Source organism: Protopterus annectens, chromosome 7.part0 (genome assembly GCF_019279795.1).
Source record: "Protopterus annectens isolate FY-2018-M chromosome 7.part0, PAN1.0, whole genome shotgun sequence".
Lineage (NCBI taxonomy): Eukaryota > Metazoa > Chordata > Ceratodontiformes > Protopteridae > Protopterus > Protopterus annectens.
In genome coordinates this window covers 980,840,601-980,854,885 of record NC_056739.1, presented here as the reverse complement: position 1 = coordinate 980,854,885, position 14,285 = coordinate 980,840,601, and positions in this window count along the sequence as shown.

Here is a 14,285-nt window from a genome sequence, read left to right as displayed (position 1 = left end):
AGGTATCATTTGTTAAATTTAGCCAAGCTGTTTGCTGCAGAGAAAAACATCCCCCAACTGCCACCAGAGGATGGCAGTCGGGCCTCCCTTCAGGAGTGTTGATAGGGTCTTATCAAAGAAAGTATCTCTGGATCCAGTATTTTGTGGGTCTCCTCTGCCATGAGGGCATCTCTTATCATTACAGTTTCCGCCTCTGCCTCTGGGAGAGCTGGGTCCATGTGTGTCAGGGAAGGGAATCTCAGATTTTCTAAACTACTTCTTACGACCCCCTCATCGATTCCTCGAAAAGGTTCATGGGGGGGGGGTCGATAAACATACTCCAACTGCAGAAAGGGTCTTCCCCATCCTTTTCACATCTGGAAAGTGCCTTTTTAACTGTTAGGCCAAAAAAGCGAAGATTTGTCAAACAGAGCATTAACGAATGAAGGCTTAAAAGTCTCCGCAACGTGGCATAGGTGCATCCAGGCTTGTCTCCTCATGGCTAAGCCTGAACCTGCCTCCCATGCAACACCCACTATTGCACTGGTTATAAGCCACATGGGCAAGTTTACCACAGATTGTAAGGTCGTCAACTGAGGGGCCACAAAAACCTGAGCTTCCTCAGTAGTGATCCTTGACAAATGCAGGAAAGTTCCTTGAGTAAGACCCTTTGTAGCCTCATAAAATGGACCAGATAGTTCAGCGAACAGATAGCAAAAATTGCTGGACTCTCATCCCCAGTCTGTCTGTCGACCTGGACTCTCTGTTGGAATGATGGACAGCTGAACTCTCCTAAATGAGTTCCTTCTTTGTGGCTGCCACCACCACCATAGCATCAATAGGCATGCCTTTATCCCAATGCTGCCTGTCTACCGCGGGTGCCATAATTTTGTCAGGTCTCTTTGGAAAAGGCTCGACCATATCCAGCTACTTCCATGCCTTCCAACAAACCAAATCTATTCATTTGTCAGAAGGCAGAGTCACCCAGGAGAAAGATGGGCCAGCACCAAAGGTTTCCAGATATATCGACTCCTTGGAAGAAGGATTATGGGCAGACCAACCACCGTTTTGTTTCAGGAGCTCAAGGATGTCTCCAAAGGAGACATCTTCAGGTGGTGGATTGGGGGACCTTCTCCTTCATCAAAGTTGGTATCAGTGGTAAGAGACTCTTCAGGTGAATCCAGGTGTTTCCTGTTACAACATCTCTTCTGATGGACTTCTTTGGTAGGATGGCTCAGAAAAGTATCTGAAGAGCTAGGGATCCCCAAGTGGGTTGACTGGAGGCCCTGGGCTGGCTTTCCGTGTGGTGTTGAGGATCATGTGGCATGCTCAGCTGGGTGGCCATGGGTGGATCCGAGATGGGAGGACCAGTCTGACCTGAAGGTACAGCAAAGGCCCTCTTTACTACCTTGAAAGCAGACCTTCTCAGGGAGTAGGAAAGCAGTGGAGCAGAGAACAAGGGTGTCTGGTCTGCTGGTTCTCCACCTTCCACAGGTTGGCCACCCAAGGAGGAAGCTGGAACTGAACTGTCCAGCGCTAAAGATCTGAGAGGGAGGGAAGGCTCCAAAAAAATCAGAATCGATCCAATCCTCCTGGATCTGACATGGAAGCCTCAGCTCCGGGAGCTGTCTGGATCCAAAAACATCGGAGCAGAGGAACTCAAGGTCATTGTTGGATCCGAGGAGACCAACTTCCTCAGATCTGACCCAGATGGGTCTGGAGCACTCGGATCCGATAACTCTGAAACCAAAGGATCAGCCAGAGGAGGAGGAGTGGAAACTGGGCAAAGTCCCAGTTCCGATAGGGTTGGGACTAACAATGCACCCTTCTGAATCTGCTCTGTAAACAGCTCTCTCACCATCCTCACCACATCCGCTTCTGTAAGGCTGTGGGTGAATCGCAAGGACACAATAGATGCAGGTCTAGAATGTCCCTTCAGGAAAGGGGGAAGGTAATCGAGATGGAGCCGGACTGAAAGATGGAGAATAGGATATCTGAGGCAGGCATATCAGATCTGAAGATTTCAAATTTAATGAAGATTTCTTCTCTGGCTCCTTAACAAGAGTTTTCTTTGGATCCGAGACCTTCAAGGTGGCAGGTGAGGTCGGATCCAATCTAGGGACCTTCTTCTGCTCCGAGAAAGATAGCACCTCGGCTGATCTGAGCCTCTTGGACTGGTCCCTTTGCTTTGAGGTTGAAGACTGGTCACGGGATAATGCCTACATCAAAGAAGATGGTAACAGCCTCTTCAAAATCAGCTTGTTTTTTCTTTCTGTGAGGGCTTGAGAATTAAATGCCCCACAAATTACACATTCGTCATTCAAATGATCAGGACCCAAGCAATAGAGGCACAGAGAGTGCCCATCCAAAAAAGGCATTTTGTGACCGCACTCAGTACACTTGTTAAATCTCTTTTCTGACATTATCTCTAAAGAAGTAGAGAGGGGGTGGGACAGAGACACACACTGATAACAGAAGAAGGGCTTTACAGTGGACAGAAGGACAGGGGAGAAGTTTAGGGGAAAAAATGGAGAATCGCAAGGTAGAAGTGAAAACTAAGAAGAAATAGTGAGATCTAAAGAGCAAGAAAGAAGAACATTTCACTTATCTGAAGAAAAAAAGAAACACTCGAGAGCTCTGCAGTAACCATGTCTGAACACAAAAGCGACAAATGAGATCTGAGGTGACAGGTCAGCAATGCGTCGTGGGTAGGGTAGTGCTCAAGAGCTTGAAGGTTTTCATGAGCTGTAGTAATGGCCCAAGTCAGATCTGACATTGGATCAGAGACCCATTCTTTGAAGATGAATGAAAACTGACAATATCAGATTTTATCTTTGAACAACACTCCAGCTGAAATGGCGACCACGTCTTATTCATGAAGTGGCAAATGAGATCTGGGGTATGCTAGGAGCTTGAGAGCTTTTTTTGGTGGCCACAAGCTATAGTAATGGCTGAGTCAGATCCAAGGTTTGGATCCGAACCCAGCAGTTGAGGACAGAATGAAAATTAACAACACCAGATCAAATATGTAATCTGTTAGCCACTTTACTAAGGTAACTTTGGAACTGGTCTTCCCAATCTGTTGGAGGTAAAAGAGGTGAACAACTGATTAGTTTTCCTGAGACTATCCTACAGAGATAAAAATGGAGCTGAAGCATGTATTCACTTTGTTGGAGAAGCTGGGGAAAAAAACAGGTACATTGATGCCCTGGTTCACCTCCATAGCAACTTTGGGCAGAAAAGAAGGATTAATTCACAAGGTAACCCTATCTTTATGGAAAACCAAATAAGGAGATTTTGAGGAGAGTGCCTGGAGTTCAGACACTTGTCTTGCTGAGGTAATAGCCACTAGAAAGGCTGTTTTCCAAGTAAGAAACTTGAGGTCAGACTTGACTGATGGCTCAAAGGGGCTCTGAGTTAAACTCTGCAGTAACAGTGCTAGGTCCCAGGATGGAGTAGGATATTTAACTATAGGCCTAAGCACAAAAGTGCCTTTAAGGAAAGCTTTGCATAATTTGGATGAAGCCAGAGGAGAAGCATTGCCTCCAGTATGATAATTCAAGATGGCTGCTAACTGAACTTTGATGGTGGAAAAACTATCTCCTTAAAATATCAATGCTGGGGAATCCAGGACAGGAAGAATAGGCAGAGTAAAGGGACCAATTTTCTCTGATGGGCCCAACAGGAAAATCTTTTCCATTTACTCTTGTAAATCTTCCTGGTGGAGGTTTTCTGGGATGATAGTAATATTTTGCAGACCAGAGAGGAAAACCTGGGCTGTCTAACCACTAGAGGAATTGGAGAAACCATGCGGTTAATTTGAGACCTGCAATGAGGTCAGATATGGATTGGGGTCCAGTATCCAAGGTAGAACCAGAAGATGAGACCAAAGAAAGGGGATCCACACCTGACGAAGTCAAAAAGGGATAATGAGGATAACCTTGCTCTTCAACTAAAGTGCGTTCTGTAGAAATATGGGGATTAGAGGTATGGAGGCATAAGCGTAAAGGAGACCAGAGGGCCAAACATGGACTAGAGCATCTCTCAGTGACTCCCTGGGGGGAACAATCAGGGCAAAGAATCTGCTGCACTGCATTTTTTGTGGGGAGAGGTAAACAGATCACAACAAGGTTGACCCCAACAATGGAAATCTTCCCCACCATTAATTGATTGACAGACCACTCATGACGCATCAGAATGGACCTGCTGAGTTTGTCCACTAGCATGTTGGACTTCCCCAGAATGTGCATTGCCAAAAGAAAGCAGTTGTAGGTGATCACCCACTGCCACACTCTCATTGTTTCTCAACAGAGAATGGGACCAGGTCCCCCTATTTGTTAATGTACCAAACCATGGACATGTTTTCTATTTTGATAGCAATCATCCCCAGAAGGAGGGAGAGAGTGCTGAAAGTCCTGCAATGCTAGGAGGACCACCCTCTTCTCTAGAACATTGATATGCAGATTGGTCTCTTCAAGGGAGCATGTGCCTTGGACTGTCCATCTCAAGAAATGCTCCCCCCATCCCAAATGGGAGTCATCTGTGGTCACTGTGGTTCCTGATGTCGGTGACACAAATGGGCATCCCTGACAAACTTCATTGGATTGTACCCACCAAAACAGGTAATTTCTGCAAACCTGAGTGAGTTTTCCCAGTGAGGACAGAGGATGCTGAAGAATCAACCACAAACAGCCAGAGTCCACTGAGGAAGGCACATATAGAACCGAGCCATCAGGACTAAGGTTATAGCTGTCACCATTAACAATAAAGCCTGGAGAACCAGTCTTGCTGGGGGAGAGGGATGTGAAAGAATCTGTCTCACTTGAAATCTTAGAAGACTGTACTCTGTTTGATGGAAGAAATACTAGATGGCTGGTGGTGTCCAGGCAAGTGCCTATAAATTCCACACTTGGACAGGTTCTAGATGAGACTGGGCATTGCTGATTGCGATGCCTAAAGACTGACATAGTTGGAGCATATAGTTCCTGGCTTTTTTGAGGAGATGCCTGGTTGGGGCAGTGAGGAACTAGTCATCTAGGTAAGGAAACACTCTGAATCTGAGCAACCTCAGTTGAGCTGCTACCACTGCCATACATTTGGTGAACACCCTGGGGGCTCTGGTGAGACTAAAGGGCAGGGCTATGAACTGATAGTGACTGCCCCCAGCCAAAAGTGCAGATGTCTTCGGGAGCATCTATTCATTTCAATGTGGCAGTATGCGTCTTGAAGATCGATAAAGCACATCCAATTGTGCTTTCATAGAAATGGCAGAATGGACTGCACTTTGACCATCTGGAACTTGGAGTTCTTTACAAACTGATTGAAACTGCTGAGGTCCAGAATGGGTCTCTGTTCCCCTGTCTTCTTTGACACTAAAAAGAAACTTGAGTACATTCCAAATCCTCTCTGGTCTGGTGGGACATCTTAGATGTTTCTTTTGGTCCAGCAGCTTTTGAATATCTAAGGCTGCTAACTAGCTCCCACTGACTGGGTGGAACATCAAGAATTTGCAAAAAAGGTATGAAATTGCCTCTGGGTATAATTTGTTGCACTCTTGTGTCATTTGTGATTGATGCCCAGACGTCTGTGTGCAGATACACGTTCCTCCTGACTACCTGCAGAGAAGAGCAGTTGTGCAACCCATCAGGAGCACTGGAAGGGTTTATCTGAGAAGGTATCTCAAAACTCTTGGTTTTGTGGGCCTCCTATGCTGTGAAAGTGGCATCTTCTATTGGACTTCCCCTGACTCTGGTGGAAGTTTCTTCTCATGAGTTCTGGAAAAGACCTTGTGACTTTTGGAACCACATCTTTTTACCTCCATGCTGATTCCTGGAAAAAGATCTCTGCAGGGTAGAAAAATGTATTCCCATGGCAGACAAGGTCTTTCCATCTTGCTCACTGAGGGAAACAATTTCTTTAACTTTTGGGCCAAACAAGGAAGATCTATCAAAAGGAGCATAAGTTAATGAAGACTTGAAGGGCTTCACAAAATCATTTAAGTGCATCCAGGTATGTCTCCATATGGCTATGCCCGAACCTGCCCATGAGCCACCTTCGGCTGCATGAGAGATTAACCTCATGGACACGTTAGGGATAGACAGAAGGGTGGCCAGTTGTGAAGAAAGCTGATTGTGCTTCTCTACAGATTTGGATTCAGGAAGAGATTTGGAGACTTCGTTAATCAAATCTCATTGCAATCTAATGAAGTGTGCCAAATAATTCAGTGACCAAAGAGCAAATGCTGAAGCATAAAAGCTTTTTCCAAATCTGTGCAACACCCTAGAGACTCTAGGGGGGTGGACAGAGAGGCTCTGTTCTGCCAGAACATTTTTAGTGGGCACCACCACAACCATGGGCTCTACAGGAACTCCCTTACTCCAGTAAGGTGTGTCTTTAGGAGGGGTAAGAAATTTGTTGGGGTGACAAAGAATGGACTCTTTAGTATCCGGTTCCTTCCATGCCCAGCAAAACACCAAATCTATAAGGTCACCAGTCGGGGGGTGGTAACCCAAGACATAGATGGACTGGACCTGAAGGTTTCCAGGAACACTGATTCCTCGTGGGAAGGGGGATCAGAAGACCATCCACCTTTCTGGCTACAGATCTCTAGAATGTCTCCAAAGGAGCCATCTTCTAGTGGAGACCTTGGGGACCCCTCCCCTTCAAAGTCAGTGTCTGAGGGGAATCTATGTGCCTCCTTTTGCAAGACCTCTTCTGGAAGACTTCATCACTGAGATGATCTGGAGAAGTATCAGAAGAGGGGAAGTTCCTGAAGAGGAATTGTCTGAAAGCTCTAATGCTCTGGCTGTCCCTGTGGGGTATGGTGGTGCAGCTCGGCACTCTGATCCAAAGTTGGTAGAGGGGTAGAATCTGAAGAAATAAAAGCACACCGGGCTCTGACATGAGAAAAAGCACTTTCCACCACCTCAAAGTGAGAACGGCTGGAAGAAGCTGTTGACGGCTGCACTGGAGCCAAAGCTGCAGGCACTGCCAAACCCCAAATCTGCCCGAGCTCCTGCTGTGTGGAAGGAGTCAGACCCAAGCTATTCAGTGCTGAAGGGACATTTCTAACAACCTTGGTGCCAAACTCATCCCCTAGATCCAGCACCAAAGCATCAGCTTTGAAACTCATCCTGCTCTCTGGGGATCAGCACCGAACAAATCATGTACGCAGTCAGAGTCTAAGACCTAGCTATCTTCAGATCTGATTCTGAGATCAAAAATTTTTGGACGGATTGGAGAAGGAGAAATAAGCAGATGAGAAGCAGGTTGGAGACTCATGGATCTGATGGTAGACAAAACCAACAACACCCCCATCTGAATCTGAGCCCTTCATCTTCCTCATCATCCTATTCACATCTGCTTCAGATAAGCTCCAGGAGGACCTGACAGAGGACAAGGTGGATGTGGGATGCGACAATCTCTTTGGTGTTTCCTGTAGAAATGGTGAACAGAGCCTTGGGAAAATGGGCTCTGGATAAAAAATGAGGGGATTGGGTTTTAAGAGATTTAAGAGTCCCCACAGTTGGATCCAAAGGAGTCAGACCTGATCTTCTCACAATTTTGTCAGGTGTCTCTGAGGCCAGAGCAGGTTTTGGAGAATGATTGAGAGTCCATTTTTGTGCTCCCTGGTCACCGAGGAAGACTCATGTTTCCTGGTTGGGAGTTGAGCTCCTGAAAGAGATGCAGCAGAAGATGGAAGCAACCCTTTCAAAGCTTATAGCAGCTATTACTCAGGGCGCTAGTGTTAAACCTAGCACAAATGGAGCATGGAGTTTCAAGGCAGGCTGCTCCCAAGCAGTACACACACTCCCTGTGGACATCAGAATTAGGTATCTTATGCCCACAGGAAGCACACTTTTTAAAACCCATAGTTTTTTCAGTCATGATACGAGGAGGAAAACAAAAGACAAAAAGTTTTTTCTCTCTTTTTAAAGAAAAATCAAAGAAAGGGAAGTAGCAGTGACAGTACCCAAGCAATACCCTATGACTGGATAGGAAAAACAAAGAAAGAAGCGAAAGTAGTACCGACAATGGTATCCTTAAAATACCCTAGAAAAAAGGGTAACACTAAAATCCCAAAACACAAAAGAGAGGAAGGGTAAGAGAGAAACTATGATAGAAAAGCGGGTAAGTAATAAAATTAGCAAACTACACTCACAAATCACAAGGGAAACATTCTATAATCTTGAAAGAGCGGGATCCACATCTGAAGCTATGAAGTGGCAAATAAGATCTGGGGTATTACAGGGATCTGGGGCATTATGGGTAAAGAGAGGAGCTTGAGAGTTGAATGCATGTGTACTGCCACAAATACATATGTATAAGGGGCTGCCAAGAAGCACCAATCCCCACCCACCAGGATGGGTGAGCCATATGCCACTCATTTTCCATCCCCACATTTTCCATCCCCACCCCCTGCCCAGAAAACCACAGTGAAAATCTTCTCTAAAGCAAATTTCACACTCCTCAAATCCGAGGTGGAATCCTTCAAAGCCCCCGGGCCTGTGGAAAATACGGCCCAGACCGCAGAATCCTTTATAAATGCATTCTATGAACACCTTCAGGAATGCATGGATCATGCAATCCCAAATAAAACCAAGACCCAATCCTCCAAAGGCAGACATCCTGTCTGGTGGACCCCAGCCATAAACAAACTATATAATAGAAGGAGGAAGCTACTACATGATAGAGCAAAATCCCAAAAAGGGAAGGCATCTCTGATCAGTATTAGCAAAAAACTATGGGCACTCATAAAATCGTCTAAGGCCAGCTTCGAGAGAAAAATTGCACAGGACAATAAGGATAATCACAAGGCTTTCTTTAGTTATGTTAGGAACCTGGGTGGGAATTCCCAGATATGCTCAGAATTAGTCCAAAATAACAAAAAATACACCGAACCCACAGACATTGCCAACATCCTAGTTGACAGGTTCAGCGCAAACTTCTCCCCCCCTCCCCACCAAAAGGACAAATATCTATCCCAGCAGAGTGCTGCCCCCCCCGACATCTCAGATGCTCAGGTAAGAGCCGCCCTCTCCAAAGCAAAAAACACGGCATCAATGGGACCAGACGGTGTCCTGGGCCGCGTCCTACATGAACTCCAAGAAGAGCTAAACCCAAACATAAAACTACTGTTCAATCTCAGCCTTACTACAGGATATGTATCCAAAGAGTGACGTACAGCAACGGTGGTCCCTCTCCACAAAGGTGGTGCCTCAACGGATCCTGGAAACTATCGCCCCATAAGCCTGACTAGCTTGGTCTGCAAAGCTATGGAAAGGATCATCATGGACCTTATAATTAAAGATATTGGGGATCTACAGACACTGGATCCTACCCAGTTTGGCTTTGTTAAGGGCAGATCCTGCCTCTTAAACCTGGTCGATTTCTTTGAAACAGTCACCAAGGCCATTGACGAGGGGAAGGTGGTCCACACAGCCTACATGGACCTCGCAAAAGCCTTCGATACAATACCCCACTCGGGCATTATAGATAAGCTCACCAGCTTAAATATAAACCCCTATGTCACTAGATGGGTTGCAAACTGGCTCAAGGACAGAACCCACATGGTTAGAATTGCTGGAGCCATGTCAGACTCCAAACCAGTTACAAGTGGCGTCCCACAAGGCTCAGTCCTGGGACCTCTCTTGTTTGGTATATATTTCTCAGAGGTACAGGCCAACATGGAAGGACTGTGGCTGTCCAAGTTCGCAGATGACTGCAAACTGGGTGCCATAATCGACTCTCCAGCCGACACAAGCATCCTCCAAAAGGGCCTCATAGAAACAGACAACTGGTGCCAGAGCCATGGCCTCAAGCTAAATGCCAAAAAGTGTATAGTCATCCCCTTTGGCAAAAACAAAGTGCCCACAAATTACCGCATAAGTGGTAATCCATTAAGTACGGAAGTAATTAGGGACCTGGGGACTCAAGTTGATAGCAATCTCTCATTTGACAACCATGTGGCCAAAGTGGTTAGAAAAACATTTTATATAGCCCACCTAATCATGAAGGGATTCACATCTAGATCAGGGGAGGTCATCGTGCCTCTTTACTCATCCCTCATCAGGCCCATAATTGAGTACAATGCCCCTTTTGGGATGTACCTTACCAGACACCTGCAGCAACTTGAAAGACCCCAGAAGTACCTCACCAAGAGGATCAAAGGGCTCAAACAGATGCCATATGCTGCCCGGTTAAAGAAACTCCAGCTCTACTCAGTGGCATACCGCCTGCTCAGAGGCGATCTGTGCCTGACATATAAAGCCATGTCCAACCCGGAATTAATGAACATGCTGCACTTCAGAAAATCCAAATCCCATCAAGCTACGAGCTTGAGAGACTTGAACCTCAGCATTGAAATAAATAGGACATGCTGGAGGGACAGATTCATAACCCAGAGGCTCCCTTCACTCTGGAATAAAATCCCAGTCCAGGTTAGGCAGAGTCCCTCATTGACTCTCTACAAGAGGAATCTTGATGAGTGGATGGGTGATCATAGGTTTACCCCGGGTATCACTTCTGTGTCACTGTTAGACAGAGGCACAGTATACTAACCTCAAAAAAGGGCATAGCAAAATTAATTTAAAATAGGTGGTGAAAGCCAAACACACTCTGGCTAGGCTTATAAATGCCCTAGGGCAGATAGCCTAGTATGAACCTATGAACCTATGAATCATCCCTGCCTTTATTCCAGTGTTTGAGCTGCTATTAAAAGTGGCATCATCTAGGATGCAGTCAGAGTTTTTCTTCTGTACCACAGAGCTGTGAATGTAACCCCACATAAGAACTTTTATTGTTTTAACTTTCTGTCCCTTGACATTTAGCCTTTTCTTTGTTACCTATCTTAGATATTTCTTAAGTATCTTCTTTAGAGTGCTTTCTTCTTCCTGACTATTTAAGAAATCTTTTTTAGCTTACTTATTTTCCTATTTCTGTAACATAAATTTTATTCTACTTATTATTTTGTTTATTTTATTAATTCTATCAACAGTTATCATTTTCATGAAAAGTTTCCAGACAGAAATGTAAATGGAAGTTTCTAGGTGTTGCATGTCTACCACAGGTACACTTATTCAGGCTTAAGAAGAGCTATTCTTTCTTAAACACACTTATTGAAGTATCACTGGTGACATAGGCAACTTAAATTTATATAAAAATCATCAAACCGTATTAAGAAGTTCACATTTTACAAACGCTATGCATGACATATGTTGTTATATATCATATAATCAAAACATTATATATATATTAAATTTGTGTCATCTTTTAAACCTTATTCCTCCTCCAAAACATTTTACTGCATGTATTCTTCCCACAGTTTCATATTCCTATGAAATTTACCCCTACCCTTTTCTAAAGATCCCACTTCCCATTCTTTTATCTCTGTTAAAATATTCACTACTTGTTAGTTTAGATTTTGATTACCTTTTTTAGATTTTGATTACCTTTTTCTTAGCAATTGCTTTTTTGGCAGCCAAAAGAATTAAACTCAATAACTTATTATATCTAGGCAATTCAGATTCTGTATCCAGCTCAAAAAAACAATTTCCTTAGTTATACTCATTTGCTTGTCTCGTATTACTGGCAGAATACTCTGTACCAAAATTTTAAAGTGTGCTAACTCATTACACTCCAGGAACATATGCTCCCAGGTACCTCTTTCTTCCCCATTACACCTCCAACATTTGCCATCTACCTGAGGAAAAATTATTTATAGTCTCCTTGGGGTATAACAGTTTATATGCAACCACTTCCAGGCAAAAATCCTAAATCTTCTAGATTTTGTTCCATATTTGGGAGCCATATGTATGTTCTCCCATTGTTTCTTTGTGAATTGTATATCTAAATTTCCCAATCATTTCTGACCGCTTCTAATTGATCCCTATAATCATTGCGCAGTATTTTATATGCCCTACTAATTATCCCTTTTTTAACACCAGCTTTTGTTCTACAGTCAATTAAAACTTCAACCAGTGCAGGCCTTTCATTTAGGATCCCCCTGTCCCTTTCTATTTGGACTTTGATATCAATCCCTAATAGGGAAGAAAATCACTAACCTGCAATCCAAATGTCTTCTTGGCCTTTTCCCATTCTAATACCAATCCCTTGGTTCCTTTGCCACCTTTCTTCACTAAATTCCAGTCCCCTCTTGCCTATTCTTTGTATCCCTAATTGCATTCATCTCTATTGGCAGAATCCCCTTTCTCCATTGTATTTCTGGCTCAGTGTTTAGTATACGTCCTGCTACTTTATTAATATAATATTTTGCATGACTGCTGTTTTCTTTAGGGATATGCATCCAAAATCCCACTCTTCCCTTATTTCTTGAATTACCCTCCTGGTTTATCATCATCCCTTTACACTATGAACTGTTGCTTTCTGCTTGTATTACGTATAAGAGCTTTAATTGCAATCCTACATCTCCTTGTTCTATTGGGAAAATCAACTTATCCCACTTGATGTTTGCCGTCTTCCCCTCCCAAATAAAAATGTTCAACTCTTTAATAATTAGTAAGTAACCATAATTTCCCCTCTGGTGGATAACAATATGCCTAACCTGTGTATAAAATTAAAGGGACTAAAAACATTTTACTCCTTGTATTTTGCTATCCATATCCATAAGCAAGAGGTTTCAGTTTCTTAGTTTTTGTGTTACCTTTTATTTAGTCTCTTTCCACATATCCTTAGCTGCCATAACAGAATCCTTTTAAATCCATACTCCTGAATACTTCATTTTATCATGTCCACCATAAATATGAGTATTGCTGAAACAATTTGTATGTGAATAGACTATTTATAGCTATAGCCTTTATTTTATCTTCATTAATTTTATATCTCCCCAAAAAACTAACTTTCGCAGAATATTCCACAACACTGAGATGCCCTTCTCTGGTACAAAATATTATCATCTTCAAATAAAGCCAATTTTTCTTGACCACCATACCAACTATATTCTTGAATTTCCGAATCCCTTATTTTCTTTGCCAGTGGTTCTAAATATAATGCAAATAACAAAGGGGAAAGAGGATACCCCTACCTGTTTCCTCTGTTGAGACGTAACTTATCAGGGAGGAATCCTTCCCCTTTGATTTTTAACTCTGATCCCTCATAGATCATTCTAATTAGTCTTATTATTGTATCAGGAAATGCATATGCTTCCATTGCCTACTTGTAAAATCCCAGCTTACTCTGTCAAATGCTTTCACTGCATCAAGACCCACCAATAACACAACAAAGTTATGTACTTACAATAATGTACAATCTGTGTTGTCTACTTTCATTCTTTCTCAACATGTGAGTTTGGATCTGATCCTTGGCTCTGACTTGGCCACTTTTTACAGCTCATGTCTATGCAAACTCTCGAGCTCCTCCCTTACCCATAATGCTGTAGTTCCCCCTCTATACCTCAGATCTTGTTTGCTGCTTTTTATTGTTAAGTAACAATGTAAGAAATAATGATTATATGAGAAACCACTATCTGGAGTTCAAGCAGTATCTTCTCGCTCTTCCAGACTTCATAACCAAGAAAGGTAGGGGGATGGAGTTGAGGAAAACTGAAAATGGACAACACAGATGGAACGTTATGTTGAGTACATAACATCTTTAGCTGATATCAATTTTCATTTGTTCCTCAACATGTGGGACAGATTTTCTAGCTACCTGAATCCAGGGAGGAATCTAAGAAGGGATATTCCTGAGTACTGTTGAGCTGAAGGCTGCTCTTCCCCTAGAGACCAGATCATCTTTGTAATGAGCAATAAAGGTATGAGGATTAGCCCAAGTGGCTGTAGCACAAATCTCATCCATGGAATGTCTGGACTGCAATACTGAAAGAGGTTGCCATGGATCTAGTTGAATGAGCTCTCAGCAGTTTTGGAAGGAAATGCAATCAGTTAGCCACTTTGCTAAAGTTATTTTGGTAACTGGCTTTTCCAATCTTGATTCTGAAAAGGAGGCAAATAACTGATCTGATTTTCTGAATTTGTCAGTTCTATGCAAATAGAAGTGTAATTGCCTGTGGGAGTCCAACAAATGTAAAATGTATTCCCCTTTGTTAGGAAGAAGACTGGAAGATTGATAGATTGATTAATATTGGATCCTGACACCACCTTAGGAAGAAAAGATGGATTGGTTTGTAAGGATAGCCTATCTTTATGCAAAATCAAATAAGGAGGATTAGAAGATAAGGCTTGCAGTTCTGAAACACACCTAGCCAAAGTAATGGCTACCAAAAATATTGTTTTCCAAGTTAGAAATTATAATTCACATTTTGCAGTTGGTTCAAATGGTGATTGAGTTAG